Consider the following 22,338-nt stretch of genomic DNA (forward strand, 5'->3'; position numbering starts at 1 on the left):
TGGTGTGATCTTTTTCTGGATCCATTAACTTAGCCCCATATGTGATCTCATGCTTTGGAGCAAAGTACTGTACGGTAGGGTTATGATTCTTTCAAATGCTCCACCCCCTGCCTCCCTCGACTACTCTGATAGGCACATTTTGTTTTTTTTTTGGATCTCGTTAGGTGCGACATTGCTGTCTACCTTGGGATACAGTGTCTGTTGCAGTTTGGCAGTGTCCGTACTGGGCACAGCTGTCAGCATCTCTTTGCCTTCATTTCAGAGAAATCAGATGCTATTGGCAACAGATCAGAAGGCAAGCCAGACATAATTAGGGTTTCTCTTTAGCAAAGAAGAAATAGAAAGATCATCCTTCAGACCTTCCCTCTACCCCAGCTGTTTTGGGGGCAGTTTCTTCATTTCACTGATGAAGAAAAAAAAAATCACATTTTTTCTTTATTATTTTTTTTCCTATTCTCATGTCCAAGCTCACAGTGGGGGAAATAGAATTGTCCCATTTTTATTACTTTACTTGCTGTTTTAGCACAATGCTGTGCTTGAAGTTAGAGTACAAAGAGACAGCTTTACACAGAAGGCGTCTGCCCCGCCTGCTGGGAACACACACTCCACATCCACATCCCGGAGCCTCGGACTGAGAATCAACTTATTATCTTTTATCAAAGGTAAATGGAAGCGGAAGGATTGTCCTCTTCAGTTTTTCAGTTGACTAATGTTTGGCTCATTAATATGATTTGGGATTGTAACGAGAGGATCGGGAGAAGCTGGGATCTGTCTAACAGCAAAGAGTAGGCTGTGACAGGGTTGCAAAAATGGACAAGGAGTGGTACCATAAAACATAAAGAGGGATGCATATAGAAACTTTCAAGCAAGTTAAAAATGCTAAGACAGGGGCTATAAGTTCATTAGTTTGGAATAAATAATTAATATAAAACTCAAACATTATAACATGTCCTTGACCCAGGTTCATAGATAAACAAGGAAAAGATGTGTGGTGGAGGAGAAGCTGTATTCATCTTCCTGATGGTAACTTTCAGACTTTTATATAAACTCTACCTCATGATAATAAATTTGCTACTAACAGACCATGATACTTTCGTGAAATAATTGTTATTAATTATTTTACTTACATATGAATAAGCTAATATTAAGAATATTTTAGAGCAACTCACCATATTTATTGGGAGTGGGATCCAAATCTGTGGGTAAGATCCCAGTATATACCTTTATCTTCCTCCTGGACCCATGGTACTTGATATATACAGCCCAGACTCATGAGCAAATGGGCAATGGCAGAGAACATTAAATGGATCCCCTTTACCCAATGAACTCAAGATTCAAACACTGGACTTCATTATCTCCAACATAATGTCTACACTTGATCTTTTGTTGGTCTGTGGACTCCACTTTCTCCTTCTTGTAGCCATGGTCTATACTGTCTTTTATGGAGATGAGGGAAAATCTTGCAACCTGCCTAAAGGAGTTGAAATACACTGTGTGTAGAACAATACAGCCAAGGTAGGAAAGTTGGCATGAATACTCTGTGGCAGCCATGAGAAAATAAAATAATTTGAAATGAATAAGTGATGACAAATGAAAAATTATCTTGTTGTAGCATGCAAGAGTCACAGCTGGGTAAGAGAGAAAGGAGGGAGGGGCTTATTAAGTTGGGGGAGGAAGGGAGGGGACTTAGGGTTGAAATGAATGAACCTCATTATATAAGTGTATGAAACTCTGAAACGATAAAACTTCACAAGTAACATTTTGTTGCTTTAAATAAATAGTGATTCCTTCCTTGGCTTTTATAATTACTCATACATTTAAACCGATGTTTTTGTAGTTTCTAAAATGAATTTTCCTAACATATTTTCATTTTCTACTTTGAAAAATCAAGTCTTTTAAAAGCAGTTTTGAGGAAAAGTGGTCTAGGGTATTTATTGTGACTTTTGTTTAGAAGAGACACTAGCATCTCTTTTTGAAAAATAATTAAAATATATCGTTTTATTTTATTGAAAATAGGTACTAGAGACTGGGTAGCCCAGAGATCTAGGGTAGAACCAAACACAACAATCACACACACACACACACACACACACACACACACACACACACACACCACACACACACACACACACACACACACACACACACACACACAATCAATGAACTGATTCCTAATGATATTCTGTTATACTCATATACCTTGTCCATTTGTCATCAGCGATGGGAAGAGGTGCAAAGACTCATAGCCAGACATTGTGTGGAGAGAGAGTCTAAATTGAAGGTCTCCATTGAGTCCCTCCCCTTGGAGATCAGTGTACGCTGAGGAAGAGGAGGAGGAAAGATTACGGGAGTCAGAGGGTTTGGGGAACACCAGGAAAATATGATCCATTGAATCAACTAAGCAGGTGATCCCTCTGTGGCCTCACAGAAACTGAAGCAGTAAGCACAGGGTCTGCATGGATCTGCAACAGGTCTTCTGTGTGTGTGTGTGTGTGTGTGTGTGTGTGTGTGTGTGTGTGTGTGTGTGTGTGTGTTATGGCTGTTGGCCTGGTGGTTTTGTGGAACTCCTAACATTGGAAGCAGTCTGTCTCTTTTGCCTGCTCTTCAGGCTCTTTTCCTTCCATTGGGTTGCTCCGTCCAGCCTAGATATGAGTGCTTTGCCTTGTCTTACCGTATCTTGTTTCGTCGTGTTTGGGTATTTTCTCTTGGAGCCCTGCTTCTTTCTGAAACGGAAATGGAGAGGCAGTGAATCTGCAGGAGAGGGGAGGTGGATGGGGGTTAACTGGGAGGGATGGAGAGAAGGTAAACCGATCGCCATGTATTGTAGGAGAGCAGAATAGAGTCCTCTCTCATTTGCACCTGCTCCCATCTGCTGCAGGAGGAGGTTACTCTGATTATGACTGGACAAGTCACCCATCTATGCGTGTAGCAGAATATCATAAGAAATCATTTCACTGATTTTTTGTTTGTTTGTTTGTTTGTGGTTCTACCTTAGGTCTATGAGCTATTTAGCCTCTGGTTCTTGGCCATCCAGGCAGTATAGGGCATGGGTTCTCTATTGTGGCTTGAGTCTCAAATTAGACCTGTTGTGGGAAATATGAAAAAATACACCACCCTACACTATTGCCAGCTACCCTCGGGGCCCATGCCTAGCCCCAAGCAGCAGCCGCCCATCTCACAGTTCTTTTGCTGCTCACATTCCCAGCCATCCACCCGCTGTGGTCAGCAGTCCCAAATCCCAGTAACCCAGTAAAGTCGAAACTCTAGAGGCTTGTGATTTATAAGTCAGATTTATATCAGTAAATTCTCATGCCACAAACGCTCATACAATGAATGCAGAGCCAATTGATATTCATATAAATTGCCCACCTAGATAAGACAAATTGTCCTGTTATTATCCAGCCCTTATAAGATATTCATAGCTACCTGTGACTATTTAAAGCCATGCCTAATCTGGATCCTCTCTCTCTTCCTCCATTGTCCTTCCTTCTCCTACTTGTCCTCTCTCTCCCGTCTCTAGAAATCTCCACCTGCCTTCCTTTTCCACTGCCTAATCATAGGTGTCTTGTTGTATTAATAATTAAATTAATTTGGGGAAAATTCTGCTACCAAGACCCAACATTGATTGGCCACTCTTGGAAGTTCTGAGCCTTCATCTATCATTGCCCCAGCCCATCATTCAGGCAGGGCAGGTTGTAGATGATGGAGGTGTGTGTGTGTGTGTGTGTGTGTGTGTGTGTGTGTGTGTGTGTTTTGGTTGGGTTGTTCAGATTTCTTTTTCCATAGGCTGCAGAGTACCTTTTAGCATCAAAGAGACCAACATGTAGGGGTGAAGCCTCTAATTTCATTCCAGATCAACTTCTCTGTATTCAATGAGCTGTGTAGAAGTTGTCCTCTGCAAAGGGACATTGTTGTCAGTTTTCAGAGAGTGACTTCCTGTCCTAGAATCAGCCTGGGTTGTTTAGGGATCTCCATGGGACATTGTTTTATACCACTACCACTACCACCACCACCACCACTACCACCACACAACAACAACAACAACAACAACAACAATAATAACAACAATGAAAATCTATTTTTTCCATATAATATGTTCTGCTTATAATTTTCTCTCCCTCTCTTCTTCCCAGTCCTTCTGTACCTCCTCTCACATCTGGCTTTGCCCCCTTTCTGTCTCTCATTAGAAGACAATAGGCTTCCAAGGGATAACAATAAAATAAAATATAATAAATAAAATTAAAACAAATACATTAGAGTAGGATAAAACAAGAAAACCGAAAGAAACAAGCCCAAGAAAAGGCACAAGAAATAGATAAGACATATAGACCCACTCATTTAAACACTCAGGAATCCAGTAAAAACACAAAACCAGAAGCCATAATATTTATGAAAAGGACCAGCAGGGTAAAAAGAGAGAAAGAAATAAAAAAGAATAAAATCAAAAGAAGAAAAAGACGAAATTTAAAAAAAGGAAAGACCCTGACATGACATAAAAGACAAAGACCCTTCAAAGATGCTATTGAGTTCATTTTCTGTTGACCATCTATTGCTGGGCATTTGCCCTACCTTTAAGAGTAGTTTGTTTCCGCAGGGAGACTCCCTTTGAGGAAACTGAATTTTCATTTGCAAGTGGTTATCAATTGGAGATAGTTTCTTGGGATGGAGAAATGTGGCATCTGTCCACTTCTCTTTTTTAACTCTTGCACCCCACTGGTGCAGACCTGAGAAGGCTCTCTACATGTTGTCCCAGTCTCTATGAGTGCCTTGTTAGTCCATTATCAGAGAAGCTTCCTCCTGCAGCAGATGGGAATGTATACAGAGACCCGTAGCCAGACAATATGCAGAAAATGAGAGACCATGGGGCCCTCAGCCATAGATGGGATGTTTGTATCAAATACCTCCCCCCAGGACTCAGGGAACCCTGTGGAAGAGGCTAGCCTCTTTGACCTAACTAACAGCCATTTGGTATTCTCTGCTTTCATTTTTTCATGACTATAGGAGGAAACATTAGAAACTTTCAGAATGTGTTGGATTTTGTGATTATGATTATCTTGAGGCTTTAAAGCTGAGTTTTAAAATCATTTCTGCAGGCAACATATGTTTAATTTTATTTAATATAAATGTTACCTGCATAAAATTCTCCACTGCAGAGAACTGGAGAGATAGGTGAGTGGTTAAGAGTATTTGCTGCTCTTCTGCATGACATGAGTTGGATTCCCAGCACAACTCTTTTTGTGACAAAAAACCAACATTGACTCTAGAAGACCCATTGCCTTTCTCTGGCTTCTGTGGGGATGACCCCCAATGTTAATATACACAGACACACACAGACACACAGGCACAGACACACACACACACACACACACACACTGAAAATAATAAAACATTCATCATTCTAACCATTTCAAAGTGCCCCTTTGTTGACTTTTAGCACATTCACAATGTGGAGCTCCCACCCCCAGACAACGTCCCAGAACATATCATCTCCCAGAATAATTTTCCGGGCCACTACAAAGCCACAGGCCATTTGTTACTTTTCCTAGACTCCGGATACCACAGTTTGCTTTCTGTCTATATGTATTTGTCTACCATGGGAATGCTGCATAAATACAGGAAGAATCCAGCTTTTCAAAGTGGATGAGGAATGTCATTGAGTAATTAATTTTAAGTCATTTTGTACACACAAGATGTTTGTATGTCTTTCATAGCTTTTGTGTACATTCACAAACTATTATTATTTTAAATAAACTAGAGGATGGTGTTAATCTGAAGCAACTTTCAAATACATTTATTTTCCTTGAGGGAGATGGGCAACAAAGAAACAAGTATAAAAAAATGGACTTTGGAGGAAAAGTGATAATTGCAGTGGAAATTCAACTTAAGCCAATTTAACTGCCTCTGAGATGCAGACCAATTGTAGCTAGGTCCTGTTACATTCTGTGTATATGCTACCCTGTTTCTGATAAAATTGAAGCATTTTCTCATGTTATCTTGCCCCAAACTCCAATAGGAGTACAGTACCTGGAGACATATACAGGAAATATTCACCCAGTTTAAAATAAAATGTCCTGACCACTTAGGAATGCTTCCTTAGTTCTGCAGTATAAATGGCTATGGCCCACCCAGTTGTGGTTTCTACAACATGTAAGCTTTTGCAGAGAATAAGGGGCCCTTCAGAGTTGTCCTTGCCAGGTTTTGATCTTGACACCAGCCATCCCTGAGACTTACTTGTGTTAGCTACAATCACTTTTTAGAGTAAGTAAGCTTGTTTTATTCAAGAATGTGTTGTCTGTCCCTACAGTGAAAGGGATTTGATTACATCTGAGGTGGCTGAAAACATGATGCCTAAACCAAAGAAGTTGAAGTTTCTACTTACCCACAAGGGAAGGTTAGTGGGTGATAGAATTCAAGTAAGGTTTTTTTTTTTTTTTTTTTGGTTTTTCGTGACAGGGTTTCTCTATATAGCCCTGGCTGTCCTGGAACTCACTCTGTAGATCAGGCTGGCCTTGAACTCAGAAATCCGCCTACCTCTGCCTCCCGAGTGCTGGGATTAATGGCATGTGCCACCATGCCTGGCAAATCCAAGTAAGTTAACTGTAGAAATTCATCACAGTAAGACCTCCCAAAGCCGCCCCAGTTGAGAGTAGTCAGGAATAGACTATTTGAACAGACGGTAGTCAAGTGTCTTCATGGATGAGTGTCTCCCTTCACATATCAAGTCATGGAGAAAAAGAAAATGGAGAGAGACACAGGGTTCACCCAGGAGCACTTTTGTGATTGCTCGCTTGACATGAATTGACAGCTTTTTTCTTCCTATTTTTTCGTTTGGTTATTTCTGCATCTCTTGCTCAGTAAGCTGTATGTGTTTTGTTCTGTCTTACATATTTAAAAGGGCAGTCAAAAGATAGATGTATTTTTCTGTCTGAATCTTGGATTGAGCGAACTAAGATGCCCTGCTGACCAGTGAGACAGCCCTTTGGTAGCCTAGAGCTGCTTTCTTCTGTGCTTATCTGAATGGAAAGTCAGTGCGTCCTAGCTTGCCTCTACAATGGTTGCTCCACACTTAATGTTTCTGAGTGTTTCGGCATTTCCACTCACTCTGGCTGCTCATGTTCAAGATCATGACTTTTTATGTTCCATTTTTGATATTCCATTTATATCCTAAGTTTTTTTTTTTTTAACTTAGAACTCTGATTTGTCAGGTCCTTAAATCTGTTATATGCTGTGGCAAAGAAGAAAGATGACATCACAGAATGCAAACGATACAGAGCTTCTCTACTGATAAATAAATGGTGAGAACAGGGCAAATGAAAAGTAGGTGTTGGGAAAGTAGGAAGAAACCAGAGCTGGTCAGGAAACAGAAAGACGGGGTGGGAATCTAGGGTACTTGCCTACTGTGTGAGAGGCCCTGGGGTTCATCTGGCACCACAATGAATAAATGAATGAATAAATGAATGAATGACAGAAAGAAGTGTACTGTGGCTTGGAAGTGAACAACCTTCTCCCTCCCATCTATGCCGTAGTCCATCAAGATGTTCAAAGACAGTGGCATTTAATACTCTAATGATTCCACTGGCTTCCCTTTCAAGAGCTGGTAAGCTCTGCTGTGTATCCTGTCCAGTAAAACCCAGTGGATCATCAACCTAGAAAGTTTCTAGAAAAATGCTTATGCAAATCCATCACACAGTGAAAATTATAAAAATAATTATTAAGAAACAATAATTGGTTCATTTACATGATCTAAAACTTGAGGAGGTATCAGAAAGAGAACAAGAATGCAAAGTCCCTACTTGGAACTATTTTAGATAATATGACTTGAATACTTTTTATTGTAGCCAAAGTTGGGAAGCCAGTGCTGTAAGCTTAAAATGTCACAATAGAAGGACCACTATGATAGGTATAGATATTGTAATGTATTCATCCAACTTGGTGGGATCACTACTATACCAGTTATGAGTTCCCACCCAACACAGGTCTTCTAATTATTTTCATTTTGTAATTAAATTTCATGTTTTAACATTTAAAAAGATTTATTTATTTATTATATGTAAGTACACTGTAGCTGTCTTCAGACACCCCAGAAGAGGGCATCAGATCTCATTACAGATGGTTGTGAGCCACCATGTGGTTGCTGGGATTTGAACTCAGAACCTCTCCTCTGGAAGAGCAGTCAGTGCTCTTAACCTCTGAGCCATCTCTCCAGCCTTCATGTTTTAAGTTTTATTAGTTCTTTGTGAATTTCACATCATGCACCCAATCCCATTTATCCTACCCTCCCCTTGTGCCCACCCTCTACCCTTGCAGACTCCCCCCCAGAGAGAGAGAGAGAGAGAGAGAGAGAGAGAGAGAGAGAGAGAGAGAGAGAGAGAGAAAAGTCTTATTGTGGAAGCTGTAGCTACCAATAGTGTGTCCTACAGTCTACCCTTTTGTCCAAACTTCTTTGCTTGTAAGTGTTCTTTGAAATGACTCACTGGTCTGGTTTGAGGTCTCTGACTTCTGCTATTCTATCACTACTGGAACATCTCTGAAACTTCCTTCAGATATCATCTTGTTGCTTTGTACCATGGAGGTTCTGTAGTTTTGGATCTGTAGGACTGAGCCCTTAATGCACCCCAGGATCCATGGAGTGGATGTTGGGGTAGGCCAATTCAAAGCCCTTAATCTGGGCCAGAGTGGTATCTGAGATGGGCAGCCTGCTGGCCTTTGGAGCTGGCTCACTGGCAACCTCAGAACCAGGACCAGCTCTACCTTGCTTCCCAGGTAAGATGCAGGGCTTGTTTTCCTGAGTGTTGCAGCTGGTGAGGGACAGGGATAGCTCTCCCATCTGCCATAGACATCGAGGAACAAGGGAGGAGAGGAGGGTGTCTCTCCCCACTCTGTGCCACTGTTCAGCAGACAAGAGGCAGGGTTGACTCTCCCGCACTTAAGCACATCAAGGGCCAGCTGTACTATGCTGCCCAGGTGAGGTGCAGGACCTGCTCTCTCTAGGGCTGCAGCTGGCTGGGGGTGCAGTCAGCTCTCTTGCTCTCATGCTCCAAGGGCCAGCCTTCCCATGATGTCCAAGTGAGGGGTGGGAGCAGTTCTACACAGCCCTCATAGATCAACATGTCTCCAGGAGGCAGTCCAAACCAGGGGCCTCTGAATGGTGTTTGGTGGCAACAGACCCAGACCAGCTCTCAGTGGCAGCACAGGCCAGGACCCCACCATGGTCCCAGGTGGCATCACCAGCTACTCACATCAGGCTGTTCCTCACTACCCCCGAGGTTTTAGTTTTGCCTCTCTTCATTGTGCCCACATCCTTCTGCCCACATTCTTCTGTGTCTCTTTCTCTTCGATTTCTCCACCGCTTACTTGTTCCTCTTAGTGATTCTCTGAGTGTCATCTCAGGAATGGTCTCAGGAGTGCTATGCCTTAGTCATGCATTATGGCACTGGGCAGGGATCATCTCAGGCATGCTCTGCCTCCAACCCCCAAGGTTTGCGTGGCACTAGACTGGTGATCATCTCAGGCTTGCCCTTCTCCGGGAATGTTAAGCTACTAATCATTCAGATGTTCATAGGTCAGAACACTGAGCATAGACATAGCCTCTCTCCTTTCTGCCACCTACTGACCAACATGTGGCACAGCAGCCACCCCTGCAACGATTCTAGAGGCAGGCTCGAACAGAGGTTTTAGTAGGAATCAAATTTATAGGTTGTACAATTTAAAAATTGCTGCGATCCTCTCCTCTACTTTTTAGGCTATCTTGGTCACCTGGCACCTCATTTTGCTACCACCTCTCAGCTTCCCTTTTATGTTTTAGTGAACTTTATTATAGTCATGAGAATTTTATTTCATTAATTTATATTCATTTGCTTCTTTATTTTGTTTCTTGAGATAATGGCTTTCTGTATATTCTTGGCTCATCTTGAATTTACTATGTAGACAAGAGAGCTAGGTACAGTCCACCCAATGCCACTTTGTTTCCCTGGAGTAGTCACCACCCTTCCATTTGCTACAGTTTGGATCTTGAATGTCCCTCAAAGGCCAATCAATGTGTTCAATGTCTATCTCTACAGGGTAGCATTATGGGAGGGGTGATGACATTTTTTTTCAGAATTCTACAATTTTTATTTGATATTTTCATTTACTGTTATCCCCTTTCCTGTTTTCCCCTCCCAAACCCCCCTATCCCATCACCCCTTCCCCTGCTCACCAGCCCACTCACTCCTGATTCCTTGTCCTGGAATTCCCCTACAGTAGGGTATCAAGCCTTCTCAGGAACAAGGAACTCTCCTCCCATTGATGTCCAACAAGGCCATCCTCTGTCATATATGCAGCTGGAGCCATGGGTCTCTCCATGTGTACTCTTTGGTTGGTGGTGTAGTCCCTGGGAGCTCTGGGGGTACTGGTTGATTCATATTATTGCTCCTCCCATGGGTCTGCAAGCTCTTTAACTCCTTCAATCCTTTCTCTAACTCCTCCATTGGGGACCTTGTTTTTAATAGCTGAGTAGCACTCCATTGTGTAAATGTACCACATTTTCTGAATCCATTCCTCTGTTGAGGGACATCTGGGTTCTTTTCAGCTCCTGGCTATTACAAATAAGGCTGCTGTGAACATAGTGGAGCATGTGTCCTTATTACATGTTGGAGCATCTTCGGGTATATGCCCAGGATTGGAATATTAAAGGAGCATCTTCTATGTATATGCCCAGGAGTGGTATAGCTGGGTCCTCAGGTAACAGTATGTCCAATTTTCTGAGGAACTGCCAGACTGATTTCCAGAGTGGTTGTGCCAGCTTGCAATCCCACCAACAATGGAGGGGCGTTCCTCTTTCTCCACATCCTTGACAGCGTCTGCTGTCACCTGAGTTTTTGAACTTAGTCATTCTGACTGGTGTGGGGTCGAATCTCAGGGTTGTTTTGATTTGCATTTCCCTGGTGATTAAGGATGTTGTACACATCTTTAGGTTCTTCTCAGCCATTTAGTATTCTTCAGTGGAGAAATCTTTGTTTAGCTCTGTAACCCATTTTTAAATAGGGTTATTTGGTTCGCTGGAGTCTAACTTCTTGAGTTCTTTGTGTATATTGAATATTATCCCTCTATCCAATGTAGGGTTGGTAAAGATCTTTTCCCAATTTGCCTTTTTGTCTTATTGAAAGTGTCCTTTGCCTTACAGAAGCTTTGTAATTGTATGAGGTCCCATTTGTCAATACTTGATCTTAGAGCATAGGCTATTGGTGTTCTGTTCAGGAAATTTTCCCCTGTGCCCATGTGCTCGAGCTCTTCCGAGTTTGTTTGTTTGCTTGTTTGTTTGTTTGTTTTTCTATTAGTTTCAGTGTATCTGGTTTTATATGGAGGTCCTTGATTCACTTGGACTTGAGCTTTGTACAAGGAGATAAAAATGGATTGGTTTGTATTCTTCTTCATGCTAACTGCCAGTTGAACCAGCACCATTTGTTGAAAATGCTGTCTTCCCCCACTCTCCAGTATGGTTTTAGCACCTTTGTCAAAGATCAAGTGGCTGTAGGTGTGTGAGTTCATTTCTGGGTTTTCAATTCTATTCCATTGATCTACCTGACTGTCACTGTACCAATACCATACAGTTTTTTATCACTATTGTTCTGTAATATAGCTTGAGATCAGGGATGGTGATTCTCCCAGAAGAGCTTTTATTGTTGAAAACAGTTTTCACTCTCTTGGATTTTTTGTTATTCTTGATAAATTTGAGAACCGCTCTTTCTAACTCTATGAATAATTGAGTTGTAATTTTAATGGGAATTGCATTGGATCTGTAGATTGCTTTTGGCAAGATGGCCATTTTTACTATATTAGTCCTGCTAATCCATTAGCATGGGAGATCTTTCCATCTCCTTGGGTCTTCTTTGATTTCTTTCTTCAGAGACTTGAAGTTCTTCTCATACATATCTTTCACTTGCTTGGTTAGAGTTACAGCAAGATACTTTATATTGTTTGTGACTATTGTGAAGGGTGTCATTTCCATAATTTCTTTCTCAGCCTGTTTATCCTTTGAGTATAGGAAGGCTACAGATTTGTTTGGGTCAATTTTATATCCGGTCACTTTACTGAAGTTGATAGGAGTTCTCTTGTGGAGTTTTTGGGGTCACTTAAATATACTATCATATCATCTGCAAATAGTGATATTTTGACTTCTTCTTTTCCAATCTGTATCCCTTTGACATCCTTTTGTTGTTTAATTGCTCTAGCTAGAACTTCATGTACTATATTGAATAGATAGGGAGAGAGAAGGCAGCCTTGTCTAGTCCCTGATTTTAGTGGAATTGCTTCAAGTTTCTCTCCATTTAGTTTGATATGGGCTACTGGTTTTCTGTATATTGATTTTACTATGTTTAGGTATGGGCCTTGAATTTCCTGATCTTTGAATTTTTTCAAATGCCTTTTCAGCATCTAGTGAAATGATATTGTGTTTTTTTTTCCTTTGAGTTTGTTTATGTAGTGGATTATTGATAGATTTCCATATGTTGAACCACCTCTGCATCTCTGGGATGAAGCCTACTTGATTGTAGTGAATGATCATTTTGATGTGTTCTGGATTCAGTTGGAAAGAATTTTATTGGGTATTTTTGCGTTGATATTTATAAGGGAAATTGGGCTGGAGTTCTCTTTCTTTGTTGGGTCTTTGTGTGGTTTTGATATCAGCATAATTGTGGCTTCATAGAATAAATTTTGTAGTGTTCCTTCTGTTTATATTTTGTGGTATAATTTGAAGAGTATTGGTATTAGGTCTTCTTTGAAGGTCTGATAGATTTCTGCACTAAAACCATATGATCTGGGGCTTTTTTGTTGGCAGACTTTTAATGACTGGTCTATTTCTTTAGGGGTTATAGGACTGTTTAGATGGTTTATCTGATCCTGATCTAACTTTGGTATTTGTTATCTGTCTAGAAAATTGTCCATCTCATCCAGATTTTCCAGTTGTGTTGAGTATAGGCTTTTGTAGTAGGATCTGATGATTTTTAAAATTTCCTCAGTTTCTGTTGTTATATCTCCCTTTTTATTTCTGATTTTGTTAATTTGCATACTGTCTTTGTGCCCTCTGGTTAGTCTGGATAAGGGTTTATCTATCTTGTTGATTTTCTCAAAGAACCAACTCTTGGTTTGGTTGATTCTTTGTATAGTTCTTTTTTAAAAATTAGGTAAAAAGTCCCCCACATGCTCCCCCATCCACTCCCCCACCCACCCACTCCCACTTCTTGGCCCTGGTGTTATGAGTATGAAGTGCCCTTCCTTGTCTTTTTGATAACTTTGGGTTGAAAGATTATTTTATTTGATATTAGAATGGCTACTCCAGCTTGTTTCTTGGGACCATTTGCTTGGAAAATTGTTTTCCAGCCCTTTATTCTGAGGGCCCTTTATTCTATTTGTTTTTGACACTGAGGTGCATTTCCTGTATGCAGCAAAATGCTGGGTCCCATTTATGTATCCAGTCTTTTAGTCTATGTCTTTTTATTGGGGAATTGAGTCCATTGATGTAAGTCATTGTTGGTCCCTGTTATTTTTGATGTTATTTTTATGTTTGTGTGGTTATCTTCTTTCGGGTGTGTTGAAAGAAGATTATTTCCTTGCTTTTTCTAGGCTCTAGTTTCCCTCCTTGTGTTGGTGTTTTCCATCTTTTATCCTTTGTAGGGCTGGATTTCTGGAAAGATATTGTGTAAAATTGATTTTGTTATGGAATATCTTGGTTTCTTCATCTATGGTAATTGAGAGTTTTGCTAGGTATAGTAGTCTGGGCTGGCATTTGTGTTCTCTTAGGGTCTGTATGAGAAGTTCTCAGGATCTTCTAGCTTTCATAGTTTTTGCTAAGAAGTCTGGTATAATTCTAATAGGCCTGACTTTATATGTTACTTGACCTTTTTCCCTTGTTGCTTTTAATATTCCTTCTTTGTTTAGTGCATTTGGTGTCTTGATTATTATGTGACAGGAGGAATTTCTTTTCTGGTCCAATCTATTTGGAGTTCTGTAGGCTTCTTGTATGTTCATGGGCATCTCTTTCTTTAGTTTAGGGAAATTTTCTTCTACAATTTTCTTGAAGATATTTACTGGCCCTTTAAGTTGGGACTCTTCACTCTCTTCTATACCTATTATCCTTAGGTTTGTTCTTCTTACTGTGTCCTTGATTTCCTGAATGTTTTAAGTTAGTAGCTTTGCATTTTGCATTTTCTTTGACTGTTTTGTCGGTGTTTTCTATAGTATCTTCTGCACCTGAGATTCTCTCTTCTATCTCTTGTATTCTGTTTGTGATGCTTGTACCCATGTCTCCTGACCTCTTTCTTAGGTTTTCTATCTCTAGTGTTGTCTCCCTTTGTGATTTCTTTATTGTTTCTACTTCCATGTTTAGACACTGGATAGTTTTGTTCAGTTCCTTCACCTGTTATTTGTGTGTGTGTGTGTGTGTGTGTGTGTGTGTGTGTGTGTGTGTTTTCCTGTAATTCATTAAGGGACTTTTGTGTTTCCTCTTTAAGGTCTTATACCTGGTTACCTGTGTTCTCTTGTATTTCTTTAAGGGAGTTATTTATGTCCTTCTTAAAGTCCTCATTCATTATCATAAGATGTGATTTTAAATCAGGTTCTTGGTTTTCTTGTGTGTTAGCCAGGGCTCACTGTGCTGGAAGAACTGGCTTCTGATGATGCCAAATAGCCTTGGTTTCTGTTGCTTATGTTCTTGTGCTTTCCTTTTGCCATCTGGTCATCTCTGGTGTTAGCTGGTCTTCCTATTCTGACTGTGACTTCTCCTTCCTGCAAACCTGTGTGTCAGTACTCCTGGGAGACCAGTTCTCTCTGGGAGAAATTTAGGTATGGAGAGCTGTGGTATAGGGTCAGCTCTGGGGTACACACCTAGACCAGAAGGATTCTGTCCACAGCTGATCCTTTGTTCCTGGGTCCTGATGGCTCTGGGATGGTCACTCTTGGGCCAGAAATTTGAAGAGAAGTGGTGGTCTTACCTGTGTTTGTAGGTATGTAGGCACTCCTGAAAGACCAGCTCTCTCCTAGTGCTATTTGGCTATGGAGCCCTGTGGCAGAGGGTCTGCTCCAGGTGTAGGAAGAAACCAGAAGGTTCCTGTCCCAACCTGTCCCTCAGTTCCTGTGTCCTGAGTGTTCTGGGCATGTTCCTTTGAACAGCAGTGGTGTTCCTACCTGTGCTCAAAGGCCTATCTGCACTCCTGGGAGGCTCACTCTTTCCTGGCACTATTTGGGCATGGAGCCCTGTGTCAGAGGACCGACTCCAGGCACAGACGGGAAACAGGTGATAACATATTTAACAGGTGAGGCTGTTAAATATAGTAAGTTTTTAGGTAACTGGATCTAAGTACTTGAAGGGGGCAGTGGGATTCTGTCTCCTCAGCCTTCTTTGTTCCCTGGATCATGATGTATTTGATCTGCCTTGTGCTCTTAATAGCAGGTACAGTTGTGCCATCAGCCCAATGCAATTAATACATTATAGACTAGAACTTTTACAACTGGAATTAAGACAACCCACTTCTCTTTACCCATCCCAGTGGTTTGTTATAATGTTAGGAAATAGACCAACAAATCCTTTTAACTTCTAGATTCAGGAAAGGAGATATAGACCTAGTCTTTTAATAGAAAGAATGTCAAGGGCTTTATGGGCATCTCTTTTGAACCACCACAGTAGCATAATTACCTTCCTGAGATGCAGTGCCTCTGTCCAAACTGTTGCTCATAGGGTTTCTAGAAGGATTGGAAGTCATCTTTGTCAGTAGTCTGTACACTTATCTTAAAGTACTGGAAAGGAAGTGTTGGTATGTTTGTGGGCCACTTAATTCTGAGAGAAGTACTTATCTGTTGTATGAGACAGAAGCTATGGACATCAAAGAAATGAATGACTTTGGCTGTGTTCCAATTGCTTTATCTATGAACACTAATATTTTGAATCTCATGTAATTTTCACATGCCCTGAAATATTATTCTCCTCTTGCTCTTTTAAATTCATTCTAAAATGTAAAAAAAAAAAATTATGGCTAGCACAAGGGCTGTGCCAAAGCAGGTACCAGATTTGGCCCTTGGGCTATAGCTTGCTGATCTAAGTAGGTGACTTCTCAGAGGACATAGGGCATGTTAGGGGATGAGTAATTACACATATGGTCATTATATTCAGCCATTCTCAGAGGCATATTAGCGAGGCAGCTCACTTCTGTGATGGATTTATATTTCTCAAGGGCACAGCTCTTGTATAATTCAACGAAACAAAATAGTGACAGATATTTTAGAGACAATAGAAGTGTTTTTGAGTGTCGTAGTTTAGTGAAAGATGTGCAGGCACTATCAGTGGAAGCTCACCTTGTTGTTCAGCTGAACTTTGTGATTATTTGACCTTCATTGGCAGCAATGGCCTGATCCCAAGCCACAGCAGGGATGTCTCAATGCGAGTTGTTTAATGTCTACATCCTGCTATAATTGTGATTGACATGACCACCTTCTTTTATTTCCCTGCTACAACACTGAGAACTACATTCCCAGCTACAGCTTAACTCTCTCTGTTCTAAAGATAGAATCCAGCATGTTTTAGATTATTATAGAAAAGTTACTAGTGACATCGTTCATATTTGATTTTTATAATCCAAAGTCCTTGGGATCTATAAAGGGAGGTCCTCTACTTGTTAGATGTATGATTTTTGGCAGTTAGCTTTTTTGAACTTCAAAGTCCTCATCTGTAAAATCAAAATAAAAATCCTTATCCTATAATATTATGCTAATGTTCAATCAAATTATGCATGTTAAATTCCTGATTAAATAATAAATGCTTAATAAACATTTTCTACAGCCACATATATCATGATGCAAAGTTTCCAGGCTAGCTATTTATTTGCTGTGATACTTAAGGGGTATCTCTTGCTAATTGCGAGTCTAACTTATTTGTTCAGCAGCAGTACAATGTGGTATTTTATCTTTAAAACTTTATGCACAATTTTTATGGAGTAATAGAATTTCAACTATCTATCTTGTAACTATGAAAATAAGTGATTGAAACTATGTATTTATTATGCAATAGTCACTATGTAGTTACCAGATGTACTTTCTGGAGCTATTTTGAAAGCCAGCAATTGGTTGGCTCAGTAGACTAGACTTTCTGATTGAGTTCTTGAGCATTAATTTTTTTCAGTGTCATGGATCCAAGCTAGGACCTTGCATATGCTAGAGAAGGAGTCAAACCTTGAGCTTCACTCCAGTCCTTTAGAATTTGCATTTATGACATGTCCTTTGGCCTGGATTCACTAGAGAATTGTTAGTCTCGGTGACCTCCAATAGTCTTCCTATTTTTGACATTAGTACTCTTTACTTTTGTGCATTATAGCTCTTAATTATTGTGCCAGTTTATGCAACCAGTGCCAAGCTACAGAAGAGAACAATATAGACAAGGCTTCCTGTTATTTCGGATCTTCCATCCTAAGACTTAAAATAGCCAGTACACATGAAGGAAATAGTATGTACTAGGAGTCTCCCAAAGCACCTTATAAATGTTAGCCCATTGTATTCCTCAGATCCCTGTAAGGGAGATATTATAATTATTTTTGATTTTTCAAATAGGGAGGGTAAAGCACATGGGCTCAGGAATGTGCCCAACGTACTACTATGCTTGGCAGAGCTGAGAATTTAACTTAGGTGGTTTTGTTTTAGAGCCATGTAGCAGTCTACATACGGGTCTACATAAGACACAACAAGTGTATTAATCCATTCTGGCTGTTTAATGATAATCCAAAGATTTTGTAGCTTCAGAAAAACAGAAATTTAGTTCACCCAGTCCTGGCCACTGGGAAGTACAAGGTCAAGTGGTTGGCAGACTGAGTGTCTGGTAAGAAGGCCTGCTCATGGCCCCAGATCTCTGCCTCTTTACACAGTGGGAAGGAAGACAGACCCCAGAGTCTCTTTCATGGGAAAGAATGCCTATCTATTCATGAGTTTCTGTCCTGTATTCCATTCTCTGCTGAAGGTCCCATGTCCTAATACCATAACATTTGTACTCAGGACTTTAGTGTATGGATTTGGGGGGAACATAAGCAATGGAGCATAAAGAGATTTGCTGAAAAAGAAAGCAAGGGGAAAGAGAGTGGTTTTGTGTGTGTGTGTGTGTGTGTGTGCCTAACCAATGTGGACCATCATCATTTAAATACAAGAGTAAACTGGAATAAATAATCCACAGAAAAAAAGAGAGAGAGAGAGAAAAAAAACTTGGAATCAACACAGCTGGAGAGTACTTTTTTTTAAAGATAAAAGCTGTAAACATCTAGGTCTTTTGTCAACGCCCCTCAAAGATAGTTAAAATTACAGCAATGTTATTTTTAAAAGCGTAGAAAGCCTCTTCAGAAAGCACGAAATAGGCCATGAGAGTGGAGGGGACATCACTGTAACTACTCCAACAACATTTTGCGTCTGGAAGAGACTTCAGGAGGGAGTTGTCTTTTCAAGGCTCATTCTGTTTAGTTTACAAGTTATGTGTTGTTATAGAGAAAAAAGTCCCAGAGACACATTATATTTTCCTTATGTGAGGCTCTCCCTCCTCCATGTGGTCCCTCCTGTTCCTATCTCCACCCACTCCTGGACCACCCACAAAATCTATTCCGTGTCGATTTGATTAAAGTTAGAGTCATCTGAGAGGAGGTAGCCTCAGTTGAGAAAATGCCTTCATAAAGCAATAGATAAGCCTTTAGGGTATTTTCTTAATTAGTGGTTGATGTGAGAGAGCCTAGTCAATTTTGGTTGCCACCCCTGAGCTGGTAGTGTGGGATTCTATAAATAAGAAAGCAGGCTGATCATGCTGTGAGGAGTAAGTCAGTAAGCAGCACCCCTCCAGCCCTGTTTGAGTTCCTGTCCTGACTCTTAGACTATGGCGTGGAAGTGTAAGCCTTCCACGTTCCTTCCCAAGTTGTTTTTGGTGTTGGGACTGCAGCACAGCATTATTAACTCTGACTGAGACAATAAGTATCTAGTAAAATGCCTGGAACAGAGCAAGTGCCTGACATAGTATATCTTTTATTTTAAAATTTAAGTAAAAACACCCTTGTCTAAAAGATAATACAATAAGACCACGAGACAGTTATATCTTTACCTCCTCCTGCATGGATTCCTGTATTTTCCTAATAGAAGTATTTTCTACTTTTCCTTACTCAGTTTAATATTCTCATGCTCAAGCTTTGCTTAGTCAAGGAAAGCCTTTCTAAAAAGTTCAGGTACAAGCTGTCTCCCTGTATTGCATTTTTCTTTAAATTTTTATTTATTTTTACTTTATATTGGCAAATGTTTGTCTTCACATATGATATGAGCCATATGTATGCCTGTTGCCTGCAGAAATCAGAAGAGGACATTAGTATTCCTTGGAACTATAGTACACGATGGTTGTGAGCCACCATGTGTGTGATGGGAAATGAACTCCGTCCTCTGCAAGAACATCGAGTTCTCTTAAATGCTGGGCTATCTCTCCAGACCCCTCTCTTTTAGTATTTTTAGGTTTCTTAACAAATATGTTACTGGTAGTTTTTCTTTTTGGAGGTAGGGTTAGTTGTTGATTCTTATTTTTCTACATTTCAAGAATTATCTTGAACCTAGGCCTCAGTCCTTGTTCAGCCTTTTTGTTGAGCCTCATCTTTTACCACACAATGAGTGAACAGTCTGGTTCTAAATTGAGAGGCTCTTCAAACAAATGTGACTGTGTGATCAACAAAGTGCCTTACCTCTTCCACAAATGAAGAAAATTAATTTGACCACTTTGCTATAAAAATAGCATCTGCTTGGGGGTTTTTGAAATGTTCTTCTGGTTACTCTGCATCCAGATTGTTCGTTCTTTGTTTTCATGATGCCAGATCTTTTGTAGAAAGGTAAGTGTAGGGTAATAACTCTGCCATCATTCCTTGCATACCACATATGCTTGCCTCACCTTTAGAAAGCTGCCAAAGCTCTAGAGGTAGGAATTTAGTGCCAATCCATCCCTCAGCTCAGGTTTTGTTTTGTGCACTATGGATACTCAAGCATATATTATGAGGGCTGTTGATAAGGACAGATTCAATTGTATTGCTTTACTCTCCTGAAAAATGCTTGCCCTTGTTCATTTTCTATACCCATTACCTCTCCTGTCCATGCTGATGGCTATGTAGAAGCTAAGATTTAAATAGCCATGTATTCTTCAGTCATATGTCAGACTTGATTTCTGAGCTGTAAAGTGAGGCGTGTGAAATAAGAAGGAAATCTTTATTTTGATACATTTTTTTTTGTGTACTTTTTTGGGGGGATTGCATTATTTATTTTACTCTCAGATACACTTAACTTGAATTTTTTTTATTACTATTCCTTAGAGAAGGAGATAATGTATTCTTTTTGCTTTAATATTTTTTCTTTTATTAGATATTTTCTTTTTTAACATTTCAAATGTTATCCCCTTTCCTCGTTTCCCCTCCGAAAACCCCCTATTCCATGCCCCTCCCCCTGCTTACCATCCTACCCACTCTTTCTTCCCTGTTCTGGCATTCCCCTACACTGGGGTCTCAGTGATGACCAACTAGGCCATCCTCTGCTACATATGCAGCTGGAGCCATGGTTCCCTTCATGTGTACTCTTTGGTTGGTGGTTTATTCCCTTGGAGCTCTGGGGGTACTGGTTGGTTCATATTGTTGTTCCTCTTATGGGACTGCAACCCCCTTTAGCTCCTTAGGTCCTTTCTCTAGCTCCTCCATTGGGGACCCTGTGCTCAGTCCATTGGTTGGCTGTGAGCATCCACTTCTGTATTTGTCAGGTACTGTTAGAGCCTCTCAGGAGACAGCTATATCAGGCTCCTGTCAGCAAGCACTTGTTGGCATCCACAATAGTGTCTTCAGAGCTAAACCAAGATTTCTCAATTGAGGAGTACTGAATGGCTGAAAAGCACCTAAAGAAGTGTACAACATCCTTTTTTAAAAATATTTTTTATTATTACGTATTTTCTTCAATTACATTTAGAATGCTATCCCAAAAGTCCCCCATACCCTCCCCCCAACTTCCCTATCCACCCATTCCCATTTTTTGGCCCTGGCATTCCCCTGTACTGGGGCATATAAAGTTTGCGTGTCCAATGGGCCTCTCTTTCCAGTGATGGCCGACTAGGCCATCTTTTGATACATATGCAGCTAGAGTCAAGAGCTCTGGGGTACTGGTTAGTTCATAATGTTGTTGCACCTACAGGGTTGCAGATCTCTTTAGCTCCTTGGATACTTTCTCTAGTTCCTCCATTGGGGGCCCTGTGCTCCATCCAATAGCTGACTGTGAGCATCCACTTATGTGTTTGCTAGGCCCCGGCCTAGTCTCACAAGAGACAGCTATATCAGGGTCCTTTCAGCCAACGCTTGCTAGTGTATGCAATGGTGTCATCGTTTGGAGGCTAATTATGGGATGGATCCCTGGATATGGCAGTCTCTAGATGGTCCATCCTTTTGTCTCAGCTCCAAACTTTGTCTCTGTAACTCCTTCCATGGGTGATTGTTTCCAGTTCTAAGAAGGGGCAAAGTGTCCACACTTTGGTCTTGGTTCTTCTTCAGTTTCATGTGTTTTGCAAATTGTATCTAATCACCAGGGAAATGCAAATCAAAACAATCTTGAGATTCCACTTCACACCAGTCAGAATGGCTAAGATCAAAAACTCAGGTGACAGCAGATGCTGGCGAGGATGTGGAGAAAGAGGAACACTCTTCCATTGTTGGTGGGATTGCAAGCTGGTACAACCACTCTGGAAATCAGTTTGGTGGTTCCTGAGAAAATTGAACATAGTATTACCTGAGGACCCAGCTATACCACTCCTGGGCATATACCTAGAAGATGCTCCTTTAATATACCACTCTTGGGCATATGCCTATATAACCCAATCACAAAAGAACACACATGGTACACACTCACTGATAAGTGGATATTAGCCCTGAAGCTTGGCATACCCTGGGTACAATTCACAGACCACATGAAGCTCAAGAAGAAGGAAGACCAAAGTGTGGATGCCTCTGTCCTTCTTAGAAGAGGGGTCAAAATCCCCATGGGAGGAGATACAAAGTGTGGAGCAGAGACTGAAGGAAAGGCCATTTAGAGACTGCCCCACCTGGGGATCCATCCCATATACATGTTTGGGTTCTTATTTGTCACTAAAGAGCCAAGACAGATCTTAGTGTCCTGATGACCTTTTTCATGGTCTTAGTTCAGCTTAATGGTTTACTTAGTATTATGCCTTAGCATTCACTGTGGTTTGCTTATGCTTTGGTTGTTTCCCCCAAAAGTCCATTCTGGAAACTCTGGTCCCAATATTGTAATATTTTAAAAACTAGAAGGACATTTTAGAGGCAT

At 40.7% G+C, this 22,338-nt stretch overlaps 1 long non-coding RNA gene and 1 other non-coding gene across 3 annotated transcripts in view; one reads left to right on the top strand and one right to left on the bottom strand.

Annotated features, from left to right (window-relative positions):
* The first annotated feature begins 203 nt into the window (after positions 1-203).
* Gm32005 overlaps positions 204-22,338 on the top strand; it is a 52,672-nt gene continuing 30,537 nt past the window's right edge. For both annotated transcript variants that reach the window (XR_879124.2, XR_387954.3), the window contains exon 1: positions 204-662. This is a non-coding gene — a long non-coding RNA (predicted gene, 32005). The remainder of the gene's footprint in view (positions 663-22,338) is intronic.
* On the bottom strand, positions 9,529-9,660 carry Gm22780. The gene has a single exon (XR_003947698.1). It is a non-coding gene; the product is annotated as a small nucleolar RNA SNORA17 (small nucleolar RNA).

The sequence above is a fragment of the Mus musculus genome, chromosome 8 (assembly GCF_000001635.26).
Source record: "Mus musculus strain C57BL/6J chromosome 8, GRCm38.p6 C57BL/6J".
Lineage (NCBI taxonomy): Eukaryota > Metazoa > Chordata > Mammalia > Rodentia > Muridae > Mus > Mus musculus.